Source organism: Panthera leo, chromosome A1 (genome assembly GCF_018350215.1).
Source record: "Panthera leo isolate Ple1 chromosome A1, P.leo_Ple1_pat1.1, whole genome shotgun sequence".
Taxonomy (NCBI): Eukaryota; Metazoa; Chordata; class Mammalia; order Carnivora; family Felidae; genus Panthera; species Panthera leo.
Genome location: NC_056679.1, coordinates 9075072 through 9093548, shown reverse-complemented (window position 1 = coordinate 9093548; position 18477 = coordinate 9075072).

The following is an 18477-nucleotide window of genomic DNA, read 5'->3' as shown; positions in this document are numbered from 1 at the left end:
GTAGCTGTGCTTGAGAAGAATTGATTCGGCATGATTTGTGTAGAAGGATTGGAGTGTGAAAAGGCTGGACATGAAGACACGTTGGGATCCCATTGGCAGTTGTCAAAGGAAGCATGAATACTATCTTGCGTGACAACGTTAGTGACGGGAGCACAAGAGAGGGGGAAGATTCTGGAATCTCTGGAGAGATAGAATCGACAACCTTTAGCAATGATAGTCGAGGCCATCCGCAAGAATAGGGAAGTCAAGAGGAGGTGATGTTCTGGAGGGGAGGGTTGGGTCCTGCCTGGGACACATTCCACTGGGGACACAGCAAAGCACACATTAGGTGGGCCAAGCCAACAGGCCATTGTAAACGTAGATCTGGAGCTCCGGAGAGAAGTATCCAGACACAGGTATTAGAGTCACCTACAGAGAGATGATAGTTGAAAGAACAGGACTGGGAAGGTAGAGTTCAAAGTTAGTGAACTGGCTAACTTAAGTTAGCCACTAACTTAAGTTAGTGGCTGGCTTTAGTGATTTAAAGAGATGTTAACCCCGAGCCTTTTTCCCCCCAGCAGAAGAGGACTAGTGCACTTTTATGCAAATAACACATTCTTTTCCCTTTCGAGGAACCAGTCTTCAAATGATTCTTGTATTCTTTATATAATTATGTCTGGGGGACTGGAAGGCTTAATTGTTTGTGTCCAGATGACAGATGTATCATAAGTAAGGAAGACCAAGTCTGTTTTTATTGTAGTCATTTTTCACCTGGTCTAAGGGAAAAACAAAACAAAACTAATGACACAATTGGTAGATCAAAAGAGTCTACATCACAAAAGAGAAAGTTTCTGAATCTCCAACCTGGACCGGGCTCTATCTGAAAGAAGAGGGAGGGGTTTGTTCCCAAGTAGTCGAGTGCCACGAGAGCTCACGGCACGGCGCCTCGCCGGCCTACATTTCCAATTTCCAGCCTCCTAACAATGAGGCCCTCTCTGAGGAGCAAGACCCTCTGGAAAGTGAATGGGAAGCTTGTGACCCACAAAGAGTAAACTAAAAAGCTGGGACCAGCATATTCTTTTAAATCAAGGGACACTTGTTTTGAAGGACAAAATTAAACCGTCTCAGAGCGGCCCGAGTGCTGCAGTGGGAAGGAGTCCCAGTGTCCTTTTCCACTTTGATCAGATCTGTAGCCCCCACCCCCCCCACCCCGCCCCACCCGACCCCACTGGCCAGGATCCGTGTTCCCAATACCCTGGAAGGATCCTGAAGCTGCACCTCCCTGGAAAATGGGGGGTCAGTCGGTTGCCCTGGGTCGGTGACTTGGACCCAAGGCCACGGGTACCTCCTTTCTTCTGAGAGCTCACCCCCTGAGGTGGACTCCTCCTAGTTACTGCCATAGACCTACCCACACAAACGAAAAGAGCCAACTCTCCTAACGTGCCATTTGTTTTGAAGTTTTTACTTATTATTTTGAGAGAGACAGAGACAGCGTGAGTGGGGAGAGAAAGGAGAGAGAATCCCAAGCAGGCTCACACTGCCATCGCAGAGCCCGATATGGGGCTCGAACTCACGAACCATGAGATCGTGATCCAGACCGAAATCGAGAGTCGGGCACCCAACCGGCTGAGCGACCCTGGTGCCCGAGCCACCCAAGCGCCCCTGTGCCGTTTGTTTCTGAAAAGTAAGAGGATCCGCGGCTGCTCAGCAGGGAGGCGCCAATGAGACTCCATGGTGGAGACCAGGGGGGTGCCGCTACTCTACGGCAAACCGCGAGTGCTCTGCACATTACCTAGTAAACAGTTGGGTCAGTCTTGGGAGCTCTGTCTTCAGGAGCAGCAGGAGAAGCAGGGCCTTATTATGTAATATCTTAGAGCATCACAAATGTGCATTATTCTGAACAATCACTAACATTGTTCCCGAGACAGAAAGTCGTTTGCCCAACTCAAAAGACACATTAGGACAGCTCGACCGGGCGGGGTGGGGGTTTCCTTCGGGAGGCTGGATGACGGAAGACGGTCAGGACGGGCATCTCCGCTTGGCTTAACCTCCAGTTTTACACTGTCTCGGGGCGGGGGGGGGGGGGGGGGGGGCGGCTTCTGCTATCAAAGGTTTTACAGATGGTTCTAGATGTGGCAACAGATTAGTAAAGGGAAAAGCAACGACTTGCTTGGCAGAGCTTACACTTCTCAAGTGTTGACCTGGGTTTTAAATTTTGCGACTGTAATTTTAGACGATGCGGGACACGCACAGAAGCTGCCTTGGAGGTAAAGGGAGACGAGAGGAGTATCGTTCTGGACGGGGTCCTCGCTGAAGGCGGGTGGTAACACACGGGACAAAGCACCAAAACTGGATCAGTTAGGGGGGTATGAATAGGCATGGATTCTTTTCCTTCCCGACCGGGGCATCTTTCCAGACAGACTTTTGGGGAGGCTTCTAAGGGCCCCTGTAATGATTGCATTACCATGTTGGCCCTGACGATGTCCCAAGGCACTTGGGCTGAGACTCACTGTGTGTCTGTCCAGCAGAGACGTGGTGGGGGAAAAAAAAAAAAAAAAAGTGATGTTTCCTGCAGAAACCTTCAACGGTCTCCCAGCAGTGGTAGTAAATCTGGGGTCAGCTTTTCTGACCCTTAGACATTAAGCAAGCTACAGGAAGTGAGTGCAGAAGTCTCCTGGCCAGGCAGATAATGAAGTGTATCCCAGTACGCTTAGCTGCAACCCCCCACCCCCACCCCTGGAGGAAAATCAGGATTACAAAAGGGACGGAGGTGTCACAAGAGAGGAGTGAGAAGTCTGAGCGGTCAGCCTCCTCGAGGATTGTCTGGGACAAGAAAGGGAATTCGGGGGGTGGGGGGCGGGCTAGGACCGAGCTCCAGGGTGGAGCTGTTGCTGATTGCTTCTCGCCAGCCGGCATCGTACAAAGATGTGGTTTGCCCACCAGCACCGAGCAAATGTCCGTCCCTTCATGGGTGGTCGGATCCGGTCCACAGGGGGAGGTGGAGAGCAGAAGACAAAGACAATCCGACTCGAGCCCACTGACCTTTCCCCTTGTCCGAGGGCGGTCTGGTTCTCACTGGGCTTCAGAGAAACCACAGTGGACCCCTTCCTCCCGGGAGGAGGCCCTGCCTTCTTGCCAGGGGTGGCTGGAAGCATCGTCTTAGTGCCTGTCCTTCTTCCTCCGACAGCTTGCTGACGGACAGCACCCTAGCATCTGGAGCAGCGCTTACACAGCGCGGACACTCGTGTACCTGTTAACCCTCACCCCACGCCAGTGGCTGGCTACTGTCCTCCTCTCGCAGCGTGGAACCTGAGCTCCAGAGGGGTTAAGAGACGTGTTCAACATCACACCACCTGACGAGAAAACGACTCAGCCGAGGGTGTGGCAGGGGTGTTCTCGTCCCAGCTTGCAGACGGGGAAGCCGAGGCACAGAGAGCACCCACGCGTCCTGCCCGCGGACTGGGCATTCGTGGGACGTCAGTATCCATCCGGGGAACCAGGCGGTCTGGCTCCAGAGCCCCAGCTCTTTGTCCGAGTGTGTGTCCTAGACCATCTTTCCCACTGCTCCGGGCGGGGGTGGTGTCTTGTCGAAGGCAGATTCCGATCTCCTGGGTCGAGGGGATGGCCCACGGTTCTGCATTTTTTTAAACAAGCTCTCAGATGACGCGATGCTGACGGCCCACGGGCAGCTGCCGGGAGTGATGACGCTCTGTGCTCCAGCTACATATTGTTGTAATCTGACTGCCAGAATTCATCGATTCATCTCTGGTTGCCAAAATCCCTTGTCCCCTCCCACACACACTACTGGCATGCCCACTCCTAAGGGTACCCTTCTCTCCAAATCTGTAGCTATTCTATGGTTGCATTCATTAGGACGATGGCCCCTCACCAAAAATGAATATAATAATCATTTGGGGAGCTCTTTCAACACGAACCCCCTCTCCTCTCAATTGCAGACAGTCCGATCCAGGATATTAGGGGTGGGGCGAGGGGTAAGAACAGAGAGATTCCCTGCTGTTTCTGGTATAAACCAACCTATCCTTTCTCTTGCCCTTTCAAGTCACCAGGTACCCAAGTCACCTACATAACAACACCCAGGAAGTGGCTAGGAAAATCAGAATTCTCCTGGGTGGTGAATACTCCTCCTGAAAGTTTCCTCTTCCCGACAGCACTGGGATAGGTCCACTTCTCTGCCAATCCCACAGTGCTAGGCATGGATTGATGCTCCCACTTCCTCCTCCCCCCGTGCCTCAACTCTCTAACTGCAGACTTCATTCTCCTGCCCCACATCAGCTTAGCCAATAGGCATAACACTGAGCCCTTCTGGAAAGGATCAAAATCACTTCTGACCTGACAAGCCTAAGACTGAAGGAGCGTGGATGGTTTTTCTCTCTCCCTTTAAGCCCTGAGCCCAGTAATCTAGCTGTTCTGAGTCTTGGCCTCAGAAACAAGAACTCTTCAAGACGAGTCCTTTCTCTTTAAGGATTTTCAAAGACCAGCTCCTTACATGATTATGTTTTCCCCTGACCTTTTTTTTCTACAATTCCAAAGAAAGCCTCACATTGAGGAAAACTAGAAAGGCATGATTCAGTGATGTCAAATGCTCTCAGGATTCCTCCTTCCAAAGTCTTTGTTAATTGTGCCCTGTATCTATAGTGATAAATTTAAAGACACACGAAGCAGCAGGATCCCAAAGACACTAGATGATTGTGCTGTTCCATTAAGTTGAAACAATGGAGCAGAGTCTCGAGTCTATCTCCAGGGCAACAGAAAATGCCAGTCACCGTCAGGTGGGCTTTCTGATGAATCTTTTAAAATGGACTTTCACGTACTTTTGTTATTTTTAATATGGGAAAATTAATTTCATAAGTATTTAAATAGAGTTAAAAATACTTTGAACCAAAAATATATCTTTTTTTTTTAATCCCAAATTTTGCTTTTTGGTATTTTGTTGATTTGTGGCAAAATAAAATTTCTCAGATCAGAAGGAAAGAAAGACCCCATGAAAACCCCAAAAGCAACATATTAGCAAAAAAAAAAAAAAAAAAAAAGAAATGGCAACATAGTGAGATGTGGTCTTAAAATCTCTATTGCCAAACCATTTCACTTCGCTCTGGACCTCAGGCTCGGATCTTCTAGGAAGGCTGAAACAATCAGGTACAAGCGAGGAGCTCTTAAAACACGGCTGTAGGCCAAGGGCCCTGAGCCCTGTGGAGGGCAAAGCAAGACTGCATCCTGTTGGACACTCCGTCCCCAGTCTCTCAGTCTGGCCTCAACTGGTCCTCTGCACTCAGCTTTGAATCCTTGCCATGACCTCTTGTGCGTGACCACCCATTTTGACGGCATTTTTCTTGGCTGACCTCAAAAGTCTCTTTTGGATATAATATATATATTTTTTAATGTTTATTTAATTTTGAGAGAGGAGGGGGGAGAGGCACAGAGAGAAGGGAACAGAGGATCTGAAGCAGGCTCTGTGCTGATAGCAGAGAGCCTGATGCAGGGTTCGAACTCAGGAACTGTGAGATCATGATCTGAGCTGAATTCCTACACTTAATGGACTGAACCATCCAGACACCCCTGGATATAATTTTAAATCCTTGCTCTGCAGACACATTTATGATGACTAAGAATAAAAACTTCTAGAGCTATGCTATCCAAGATGGTAACCACTAATCATGTGTGTCTATTTAAATAACTTAAAATTAAAATGTAAAAATCCAGTTCCTCAGTCACACTAGGCACATTGCAAGGGCCCAATAGCCACATTCCCTTCCCTGCAGAAAGTTCTATTGAACAGTGTGGATTTAGACATATTCCTACTTTCGGGGCGCCTGGGTGGCTCCCTCGGTTGAGCGTCCGACTTCGGCTCGGGTCATGATCTCGCGGATTGTGAGGTCGAGCCCCACGTCAGGCTCTGTGCTGACAGCTGGGAGCCTGGAGCCTGCTTCGGATTCTGTGTCTCCCCTCTCTCTACCCCTCCCCTGCTCACGCTCTGTGTGTCTCTCTCAAAAATAAGTAAACATTAAAAAAAATTTTTTTTAATAAAAAAAAGAAATATCCCTACTTTCATCCCAAATGAAAGGAGCTGACCAATTTGACATTAGTTAGGGTCTTCCCTAATCCCCCCTAATCCAAGTAATATGGAACTGATACCACTAGAGTCTAGAATAATGTTGTTAGTATCCTCCTGAGATAGTTCCAGCAACGGTTTAGAGTTCCTTCAGATGACTCTGGAATGCCTGCGGCACCATTTTGACCATCTACATACTGAAAAATATCAAATACAGGGTAGCTAGATCATCAGCGAAGAAGACTTTGGTTGAGGAACTCAGAGCAGCATGTGATGAGGGGGCATAAAGGCCGCAAACACCCCCCACCCCCAGGGGGGGGATATGTGTGATATTCTTCGGGCACTCCACGCTGCCCAAAAACAAAGGAAAGGGGAAAAACAAAAGGCCAACTGATAGAGATCACAGTCATTCAGGACCTGAGTTGATGATATCTTAGTAAATTACAAGAAATAAATTATAAGTAAATATCTTAGTAAGTTACAAGAAAAAGGCATTCTTATCAATAGCCTAATCTCCAGAAACCCACAGACTCGGTTTCCTGGAGCCCCAACATCACCGCTCCACAGGGATGTGGGAAACAAAGACAGAAGGAAATGGCAGATAAAATTAAATTTCCTTATAAACTGCAGCCCATTGACAAATAACCTGAGGCTGTCAGGAACTCCCTTACTGTTTTAATGCTAATGCTTTGCCAGAGGGAAAAACCACCTAAGCTTGACAATAAGCAGCTTCCAGTATCCCCTGGGTCTTCTTTAGCATATGAAAATCTCAGTGGAAATTCTGCTGGACTTGACCTCCTCCAACACCCAAATGTGTAACCAGTCTCTCCACAGGGTCCTGGGGCAGCTGCCCACGGGTCCCGTCCCCGCGCTTTACTAAAATCACCTTTTTGCACCAAAGACGTCTTAAGAATTCTTTCTTGGCCATCGGCTCCGGACCCCCCACCATCACCCTGAAAACCTCATCAGCATGGAAAACGTGACTCGAGGAACAGCAGAATACCGCATTTATTACAATACATATATGGGCAGAGCCAGACTATATTAGTTTGCTGCTTATTTGTTTATTCATTTGGCAAGGTACCTGACATTCCACTGTTCGAGTTTTACTCCTCTGGGTTTTATGGGTATCTTCTTTAGTCTCTCGACTAGGACAGGGTGCATGGACTACACTGGTGGGCAGGAGAGAAAGAGGCAGAACGATAGGGCAATAAGGGTAGCTATTCATGTTCTCTTGACTTCCCTAGAAACAGCCCTACAGGTGAGAGAGAGAGCGAAGATAAAGACCAAGGGGGCCTCATCATATATCATATATCAGAAGTCAGAAATTATGTTTTGATGTTACTTGTAATACACTCCGCATAGTGTTGGGCCCATGGGTATTCAACACATACCTGATAGATATTCAATTTTAAGAACAGTGTCAAGATTACTTTAGCATTGGGGTGACTGGGTGGCTCAGACGGCTAAGTATCTGAGTTTGGCTCAGGTCGTGATCTCAGGGTTCGTGAGTTCAAGCCCCGCATCAGATTCTCTGCTTGCTGTCCGCGCAGAGCCCATTTCAGATCCTCTGTCTCTCCCTCTCTCTTCCCCTCCCAGTTCCTACTCTCTCTTTCTCTCAAAAATAAATAAGCATTAAAGAAAAAAAAAGATTCCTTTAGCATTAGAATCATTCCGAAGCATTTAAGCTAATTTCTTAAGTACCCAAAGTAAGTTTTCTCATGCATTTTTGGTCTCACGAGCAAAAATGATCTCTTCCACATCCCTACCCCAAACAAAACTTCATTTGATTCACTCATTGGTTTATTTATTCATTCAACTGCTATTTTCTGTACCTACGCAAGCACTGTCCTGTCTCTGCAAGGATACAAAGTTGGAGAGTACCAGCTGGTGTACAAACTTGACAGATCTGTACAATCTCAGTTTGGATCTGCAACTTCTCGACTAGAAGATTCCCGGCTTGACTATCTGGGTTTTGTATCCTCCAGCCCCAGTTTCCTGAATCCCAGTCCATCAGCTACAATTCATCTTGGGTGCCCGACTTGAAACAAACAAACAAAAACCAACCCAAACAAACAAACAGAGTTAGACTTCAAGACTAACACAGTGGCTCTTCTGGAATCCAGGCTCTTGTCCCCTTGTTGCAACCAGCTTTTTCCACCCTTTCATGACCTAAGATCTACATTCCATGTGACAGAGAGAAGAGAAACAGAAGAAGATCATCCCTCCACCCTTTGCAGGGAGAGGCTTCCTCTTAATCTCATTGGGCAGAATTTAATCCCATGGCTGCACCTTGCTATGAGAGAGAATGGGAAGTGTCATCTTTTTACCACCGGGCTTGGGCTTCGGATCCAAAAGAGAATATCTCCAGTGGATGACAGGCGGGGGCGCCTGGCTAGCTCAGTCATTCAATGGAGCATGCGACTCTTATCTCAGGGTCGTAAATTCAAGCCCCGCATTGGGTGTAGAGTTTACTTAAAAAAATAATAATAAATAGAATGGGTGATAGGGTAGGCACCTAACAATCTCTGCCATCTGTCACACACCGTGCTCACTCTAAGCACACCGCCTTCAGATGCAAAGGCAATAACCCATGCCCTCTGGTGATGGAAACAAAAGTCATTAACCTTGAATGATATTCACATCACCAGCGTTCGTTGAATTGTGTATATTGCAAAAATTCTAATCTCAACTTTTGCACGCTTACTTGTTGCTGTAAAATAGGAGTAAAATAGATGTTTAGATGTCAGCGGACACAACCATTAAAAACTTTCATATATATTAAGACAAAACCCTTGCAGAGGCAATAACAAAGCCATCAAACACTAAGAGTTATAAAATTAGAACATCTAAGTTTTTTATTAAAAAAAAAACACATTAAATTGGTCATATTGACCACGGTATTTTAAATTTCCAATTATCCTGCTAATTGCAATATCTCAGAAGAGGACATGGAAAATGGGGAAGTAAATTAATGTTACCATGAGAACCCTAATTTTTGAGACCATAACTTTGAAATAACTCCATGTCTTTAGTTTTTATGCATAAAAGAAACAGAGCACAGTGGAAAACAGGAGCCTGTAGAATACAGTGACAAAGCCCATGGTGGCTTTGATGTTAATATCTGACAGAGTTTAAAAAAAAAAAAGGAGGGGGCCGGATCAGACCTTACCTGAGGCTGCTATTCAATTGGGGATAATTAAACTACCGCCAAGTTTCTCAAGCAGAGAAGAAACACATTTTCTCAGGTGAAGAAGGGTGCTTCTCTAAGTTCTGTTCAAACCATACCCTAAATACACTGAAAGAACTGTGATTTATCGGAGGTTTTAACTGTGTGTAGCCCATGCTTCATTTGCTTTTGGCCCGGTGGTTAATGTCAGATCCCTGTCCAAAACAAAGTCCCCCTCTCCACCGCCAAGTGTTTCTGAGGCTTTCTCCACTGGCTTGTGGAAAAGCCTGGATGAATTTCAAGAGGCGGCTGTGGTGTTTTGTTTTGTGTTGTTTTGTTTTGTTTTGTTTTGTTTTGTTTTGTTTTGTTTTGTTTTCAGGCTCCCTGGTATCCTGACCCTGATTGCCACACCTATAGGCCAGTGGCTGGTGGTCATGTCCATGAGGGCTGTGGCTGCCCCAGCACCTTGCCAGGTCTCCTGGTCCCACCTCACTGACACAAATCATAGACTCCTGGCCAGTACTAGCTATGACATCAGTAGAAAGCTACGGCATGACTGAAACCCAGCCATGGGACCAGCATACACGGGAGCCGTAATCCTGTGGCAGACTCTTGTCTCCCTGTATCCTGTCCCTCCCCGCCTCCCATTTCCGCAGTAATAGAATCCATAATTTTCACAATGCAAAATAAAGACCATACTCTTTAGCTTCTTCTGCGATTAAATGTAAGAGCACCCCAAAACATAAAAGTGAACCTGGAAGAAAGGAGTCATGTCCCCCTTTTTCCCTTCTTCCTATCTGTTGGTGAGAATGTAAATGCGATGGCTGGAGCTCCAGCAACAATCTTGAGCCGTGAGATGACCTGGAGAACGGAAACTGTGCATGCAAAGACAACCAACCAAACAAAAAAAGGACTTTGGGTTCTCTCGACACTATGAAGTAAAATCTATCTCAGAAGTAACTGTCTCGGAGTAGCAGAACATATGAGAAAAGCGTTCTATTTTGCTTACGTCACTGTTTCATGTTACTTGCCGCCAAATTTAATCCTACTTATATCCTACAAATAAAAGCTAGCCATACGCAAAACAGTGACAAGGTGAGCTGGTTTTTCACTTTCTGGGCCCTCCTTTATGATTTTTCTCCCAGAGCCCCCTGTTCCCTGAGGCCCTCTGTGTGCCTCTGCACTAATGCCCTCCAATGAAGAGCTCATACTCTGTAATTTTTCCAATCATTCTTTTTCTATCCAGATTTGCCAATCCTACATCCCATTCTTTTGGGAACTGGCGGGTGACTAAGTAATGTGCCAATTAAACTTATACTAAGTTATTCATGTGCAGTAGTGAGTGTTTTTGTTCTAGGATAGTGTTCTAACAGGGGTTTGGGTGACTAGACCCGAGGAATGACTAACGTGGATACCCTAGCAGGTAATTATGTTAGGTATTTTCAGGCAGGCAGGCTTTTTGACATGTGATATAAGAAATACCACTGTGCAAACTGTCAGGCAGCGACACGTTTACATAGCATGTCAGATTCAATTAGGATTCCCAGATATTTATCTCAACTTTCTTCTCGTACTACTTGCCTGTATAAAACCACACCAGTGGCGTCCAAAATAAGATACATGGAGCCTAGGTGAGATGAATTGTGGAAGTTAACAGTTGGAAAACTTTCCAAGTTTTCAGAAATGATATTCTTTTGATTTTTCCTACCTCGGAACTCAGAAACTGTTTGAAAAAGACCCCCGCGTCCAACAGGATAACGTGTGGTGCAAAGTCCCGGGCTCCCCCCCGCCCCCACCCCTAATCTCCATCCCCTAGTCCTCAACCACCCAAACAGGCATACGATCTAAGTGAAAACATGTGCCAGATGAAAACATCACTCCGAGACAAATCCAGTCCTTCCAAGAAAAGTGCGACTCCCCAACACCCTCCCGTTTGGGAAAGAGAGGGCTATCACCGGACAATACGATGTCGTTTTTTACTTCGTCAAGCCATCCAAGGCAAATCTAATTATGTGCGACACAGCGATGATTTGTAGTTGTTTCCGTATTTGTACTAACGGGCTTTTCCTTAGCTTCTTAGAACTCAGAGCTAGCTGACAGGGAAATATATAATGAGGAAATGCAGAGGACCACCTGAGTCATCAAATACTGCCTGAGTAAATATCCACTCTTCCTTAGCCTCCGTTGGCATCACTTCCAGTAGAAATACAGTAATCGGAGCCTGTGCCTTCGACCCCACAGCAACAGCTAATGACCAACGTGTAATTGTAAACCAGCTTCCTTGAAGATAGCACTGAAATGCGAGGCCAGCCTCGGAAAGTATGGAAGCAAGTAACCTCCTGGTAACCTCTTATCTTTCCTTTCAACGCCCCCTTATCTTGCAGTCCTCTCCCCCCACTCCTGCCTTTCATCCCACTACTGTTTACAACCGTGGACCCCTGGCAGGAAATGAGTCTAAAAAAAAAAAACACAAAAAAAAAACCCAACTATCAAAATATCTCGTTACCCACAATAGAGAAAAATTCTTAAGTGACCGTCTCCTCCTCTTATCTGCACTTTAAGAAATGTCTCTGACTCTCTAATTGTTGTTATTTGTTTTTTAGGCCCTTACTCCTAAGACCCCGACACAGAGGGGCCCACTGGGAGCACCCCTTCCGACCCACCCACACTCTGCTAGGCATTGTGGGGGCGTACAGGTCATCTGGGACACCACCGCCCCCATTAGCTGGTTGTCTTGTGGGAGACAAGACAGAATGGATGAAACAATCAGAAAACAATGTCAACTGAAGACAATGAACAATGATGTCATATTATAAATCAGTCCTTGAAACAAGGTGCAGGCCTAAAAATAGAGCTCAGGTGAGTCCGGAAAGAGGTGGGTGGAGAGGGGTAAGAACTAGAAAGGTCCAGTGAGGGCAGTGCAAGCCACGCTAAGTTCAGAGAGAGTTTTCGGCACTGCTAAAGGCAATTGTTTTGGTCAGAACTTGATCCTGTGAAGGTCTTTGTGAATTTTCAGGGTTTTGTTTTTTTTTTTTCTTTCTTTTCTTTTTTTTTTTTAGTAAGTCTAAAGAGAATTTTCAGTTTTGAGGCACTCAGCCCTGGTTAAAAGGAAAAGGATTCTTATGCATGCCCCTTTTTCTTGTCTACTAGTGGGAAAGCCACTCGGGTTACTGCATGGGAGTGACCCTTAGCTCTCTTCTGTACCCATCGGCAGGAGAGCTTGGTTTTCCTCTTCAGCAAAATCCTTTGGGATGCAAGGAAAGGAAGGAAAGAGAAACACTTCCACTAAAAGGCTGTTACAGAAAAATAAGCAAAAACGAAGTGAGGGCTTAATCTGGCTTCTAAACCAGATTATGCATACGAAATGTTTCATTCTAATCTTTTTGTAAAATAAGCAATAATTTGGAGGCACTAAAGTCAATATTTAATTACCCATGAGTTCCACATAATGTGTCCTTTTGCAAATGTAAAATTCTTGCCATTAGGAAGAAAAATCCAGTCTAAAGTGAGTGAGATGTTGCTTCTAATTCTAGATTTAAATAAAGGTTTCATTTAAACATGGTTTAAATCGTTGTGTTCATCAATTTATGACTTCGTGTGAAATGAGACAGAGAAAAAATGCCTAGCACACTGGCCGTGATGTGTGGTGCTCCATAAATGTTAAATTTATTATTTTTAACAAAACTGTAAAAACTATAATCTGCAATAACACAGATTTATTGAGCATTCCAAATTTGTCATTAGCTCACCTTGTGTTTTTCCATTTAGATGAATTTAAAGTGCACAGTGGAGGGGCGCCTGGGTGGCTCAGCCGGTTGAGCGCCCGACTTCGGCTCAGGTCATGATCTCACAGCTTGTGAGTTCAAGCCCCGCGGCGGGCTCTGTGCTGACAGCTTAGACCCTGGAGCCTGCTCTGGATCCTGTGTCCTCCTCTCTTATCTCCCTCTCTGTCAACCTCTCTGCTCACACTCTGTCTCTCAAAAATCAATAAACATTAAAAAAAAAAATTAAAGTACATGGTGGAAAATGTTTGAAAATGTGCATAGTGTTTAGAGTAGACCAGACCCTCCCTAAAACTCTTAGCTGGAGATTCTGTGTTAGAAGTTTGCGTGCTTTTGTAAGCACTCTCTCTCAGCCAAGAACTCAAAGTTGCAATTTATAATTGTATCATTGCATCAAACAGGTCTTCACTGGCTGACGAAACCATTCTGCTTCTCCAAAGTGGGGACGTTTTAGTGCGTATTTTAGTGCGTTTTAGTGGATGTCTGTGGGCCATTCGTATTTAAAGAAACGGCTGCTTACCCAGTAGATCTGTGTAGTGGTTTCAACAGCTGTTACCTTCCAGACTTTCTTTTGTGAGCGATTAGCATCTTTGGCCATTTGCAGGACATTGCTGGCTTCCCCCAACAGAAGGACTCGGGGTATAAATTAAACGTAGGTAACCAAACTACTTTAAATGCAATAGAGCTTTCAAACAAATCCTCTGGTTGTCCCTTTGCAAAGGGAAGGATTCTTTTACAAAGCCAGTAATCACTTCCTAACGCATGGGTTTTGCAAATCTGGAATTTAATCCCTCAGCTTTACTTAAAACAGGTAGATCCTTCTTTATTTGCTACTCTGCAAGTTGGTCTTTTGGCTTAATTATAATTTAAGGAATAAAAGAATCAAGGCCAGATTGCTCCAAGCATGCTCTGGTCTGGGCAGGATTGATTATTCACGTGCAAAGGGTAGTAATTTGGGGTACACGGAAGGGAACGTAAGGTACAGAGGTGGGCTGGTGGGGGGAGGGGAGGGGACCATTCCCCAGAACAGTAAGGTCAAAGTTTAAACACCTTTGATTCTCTTTTTAAATTTACCAGACTGTTTGGGTGAATTGTCTCCTACAAAAGCAAACAAATGAATGAAAAATGCAAGCTGGTGCAGCCACTCTGGGAAATAGTAATGAGGTGCCTCAAAAAACTAAAAATGGAACTACCCTACGACCCAATAATTGCACTACTAGGTATTTGTCCAGGGCATACAGGTGTGCTGTTTCGAAGGGACACATGCACCCCAGTGTTTATAGCAGCACTATCAACAATAGCCAAAGTATGGAAAGAGCCCAAATGTCCGTCGATGGATGCATGGATAAAGAAGATGTGGTATATATATGCAATGGAATATTACTCGGCAGTCAAAAAGAATGAAATCTTGCCATTTGCAACTATGTGGATGGAACTAGAGGGTATCATGCTAAGTGAAATTAGCCAGAGAAAGACAAATATCATATGACTTCACTCACATGATGACTTTAAGAGACAAAACAGATGAACATAAGGGAAGGGAAGCAAAAATAATTTAAAAACAGGGAGGGGGACAAAACAGAAGAGACTCTTAAATACAGAGAACAACCTGAGGGTTGCTGGAGGGGTTGCGGGTGGGGAGACGGGCTAAACGGGTAAAGGGCATTAGGGAGGACACTTGTTGGGATGAGCACTGGGTGTTATACGTAGGGAAATTAATCACCAGAATCTACTCCTGAAATCATTATTGCACTAGACGCTAACTCACCCGGATGTAAATTAAAAATTCATTTTAAAAAAAGATGTGTAAGTACAGCAAGGAAATACCTAAGTTGCTGTTGTAAAACAAAACCAGGGAGATGGGAAGGGACAGAATTAGTTGCAGAAGTATGTTTTTCTAAGCTGGAGACTAGAAAACCAAAAAGTAAGACCTTCCGCCTATGGAAAAAGGCTGGGCCACGTCCTTTTCATTTCTCCTTTGTGCCCCCCACTCACATGCTTCTGTCTTCAGTTACCACCCTGCAGTCCTCCAGGGAGAAAAAGAATCTTGCTTTGTCCCCGCCAGACCTTCAAAGCAAACGTAGCCCTTTGTTTTCAGAGTTCTTTCACCTTCACGAAATGCTGATACAGTTTCCACGAATCAGAGGAAATCTGATGGTAGGAGTAGAGGCAGGTTTTGCAGAAAAAGAACTTTCTTCCTGCAACCAAGACAGGATACATTTAAAGTCACCTCCTCTGGGATAAATACTGATGTGTTGGTGGCCTAGACCCTACATGCTTTAAGGATGCCTTTCTCGGACTCTATGCCAAGCAGTGTGAGAATTAGAAAAAAAAAAAAAAATCTATTCTGCCTAAATGCTATCCCTCTCTGTGGCTGTCTACATTTTTCTCAAGATTTTAAGCTGAATGTTCTTCAAGGTGATGCATTTTCAAAAGGAAACCTCTAATTCTGGCTGCTCAGCTCAATCAACCCCTTTGAACTTCCCTTTTGGGTTCTCTAAATCCTCAGTGTGCTTTACTGCTTGAAATTGAGCGAGAGGGCATTTCAGGGGATCAATCGAAGATAATAGGAGGGTTCTGAGCTCTTATAGTTTAAAAGAATGCTGTTTTCAGAAATCGTGAACAAGAACACCATTATGAGCATTTCATTATTTCTATGCATATATTACAAACTCCTCCATCGCTAGAATGTAATAACTAAAAACTGCCTTATAATGAAATTGAAATGAATTTCATTCCATGAAATGAGACTTTAAAATCGGCCGGGCAAACAGGGGCAGTTTTTCCTCCTGTTGGCTCCTGAAAACACAAGAGGAATCTTGGTCCTGTCATGTCAGACATGTTATTGACATAACTTTCCAGAGCTCTGAGAGCCTGGTTATGTAATATTCCAGGGCAACTCCAGCTACTTCAAGGTTATTGTGAAGTCCCTAAACAAAAGAAAAGAAAACACTAAATGAAGTTTGATACACGTCAATTGAAAAGATACACAGGAGGCATGAAGGGTTTGGGGAGGTAGTGATGTCAATTACCAATGACATGAATATATTTGTTCTACCGTGTACATAGTCTAAATAAAAATCTGCCACTTGCCAAGAGCCCCGAAGTCCTGGCATCTATAGGATGCTAGATTGGGGCGCCTGGGTGGCTCAGTCGGTTAAGCGGCCGACTTCGGCTCAGGTCATGATCTCGAGGTCCGTGAGTTCAAGCCCCGCATCGGGCTTTGTGCTGACAGCTCAGAGCCTGGAGCCTGTTTCAGATTCTGTGTCTCCCTCTCTCTGACCCTCCCCCGTTCATGCTCTGTCTCTCTCTGTCTCAAAAATAAATAAACGTTAAAAAAAAAAAAAAATTAAAGGATGCTAGATTGAGCTTTAAGTATCGAAAACTAAGAAAATAAATGAACATTTGAAACACATTCAAATTTGACCAGGTAAGAGTTAATTATGTAATTTATAGACCTTCTATTCTCCCTCGTGATGATACCTGGAACTTAGGCCATTGTTCCTTAGGTTCCATGATGTCCCAGCATGCTGGGTTTGGCAAGAGAGAGGATAGGAAAGTTCACATTCAGGTAACTGTTTCAGCTCAGGGACAAATGTTAAAAGGAAATACAAATACAAAAACATACAGGCGTACCTGGATGGCTCAGTTGGTTAAGCCTCTGACTTTGGCTCAGGTCATGATCTCACAGTTTATGAGTTTGAGCCCTGCATTGGGCAATCTGCTGTCAGCACAGAGCCTGCTTCGGATCCTCTGTCTACCTTCCTTTCTGCCCCTCCCCTCCTTGCTCTCTCTCGCGCGCGGGCTCAAAATAAATAAATGAACTTAAGAAAAATAAAAAATGAATAAATAAAAACATACATATGTGGTGACATGGCCTTCGAATGGAACAATATGGAGTCTTTCACTGTAATATCGGCGGCGAGGTGTAATACTGACAAAGTGTTTAAGGAAGTAAATAAAAACAGAGGCAAGAGTCCAAATTTCACATAACGTAGGAGTCCAAACATTGAAAAGAAATGTAGAAAACAAAACTAATGGGGGGAGGGGGGGAGGAAGAAGTAAGGGTGAGGATTAGGGTTGTGGTGGACTTTGTTTTTCTGGCTTTATGGCTTTTCAGATTTTTTTTTTTTAATGAGGATGTATGCCTTTGATATTTGTGATGTGTAACAAAACTGTACAGGACAAAGTCATGTCTGTGCCTTTTCTGCATTCAGCCATTTTTTTTTTTTTTTTAATGTTTATGTATTTATTTTTGAGAGAGAGAGAGAGAGAGAGAGAGAACACAAGCTGGGGAGAGGCAGAGAGAGAGGGAGACACAGAATCGAAGCAGGCTCCAGGCTCTGAGATGTCAGCGCAGAGCCCGACGTGGGGCTGGAACCTATGAACCGTGAGATCGTGACCTGAGCCGAAGGCTGATGATTAACTGACTGAGCCACCCAGGTGCCCTTGGACCCGGTCATTCTTAATTAAATCTTTTTGTCATTTTTGCAAAGGCTGGAGTTAAAGGCCTTTAGGTACTGATTCAAATACAGACTCCAAAGGACCATCGTGGGCATGACCCAGGTTCCCCAACAGTGTGGATCAGAAGGCTTACTTAGACAGGGTCTGTCTAGATGCAGTACGCCGTAGCGCGCATTTCTGTTAAATGGCCATCATGATTATTAAGGATTACCTTTCAATGGGTAAGCAAAAGATCCTCTTTTTATTCCTCTAGGAAAAACCAGACGGCTTAGGGTCTAGCAAGCAACAGCTTCAAAGGGAATATAGGCAGAGAATGAGGACGCTTCCAAAAGAGAGACTTGGTGTTCATTTCAATGGAAGCCGAGAATCAGAGGAGAGGCTTCTTTTTTTGGGTCAGAGTTTAAGTGGGAACTCAGCCCAGTCTGGGACCGGACTCAAGGGCCCAGCAGAAACCCTGCTTTGGCATGCGGGGAGAACAGCTCGGCCTCCCTCCGTGGGAGTGAACGAAGAAGGCGGGGCTTCGCTGGAGTTGGGCGGAAATCAGGATGTCGGTGGATGAAAACAGACCTGACTTGTGAGGCTGGACAGTGCTCCCCACATCCAGGTTTCTGAGTCACCTGAACCAAACTAGGCTCTGTTTTATTACCTAGAACCGCCCACCCCTGGACAGATTGCACTCCTGTCAACCACCATCTGGAGGAAAGTTGTTCTCACCACCAGGCTCACAAACACGGGCATGTGTGTTGGTAGCATGACCATGACCTTCCAGGAGAAAAGTACAGGCAGGCTGATAGACTGCGGGCCAGAGGCAGAAGGAAGGACTTCAAGGTCTTCAGGAGGTTAAAGCAAGGACACAGAGGTCTGTGCTATTGCACCAGGCTCCCGGATTTTCTGGCCACAAGAAGAATTGCTAAGTAAGTTGGCATTCCTTACAGCCACTGCTGTCAGTGTCTCGAGAACATTCATATTTTGACATATAAGTTTGTCTCTGTAATAATATCACTGTCTTTTTA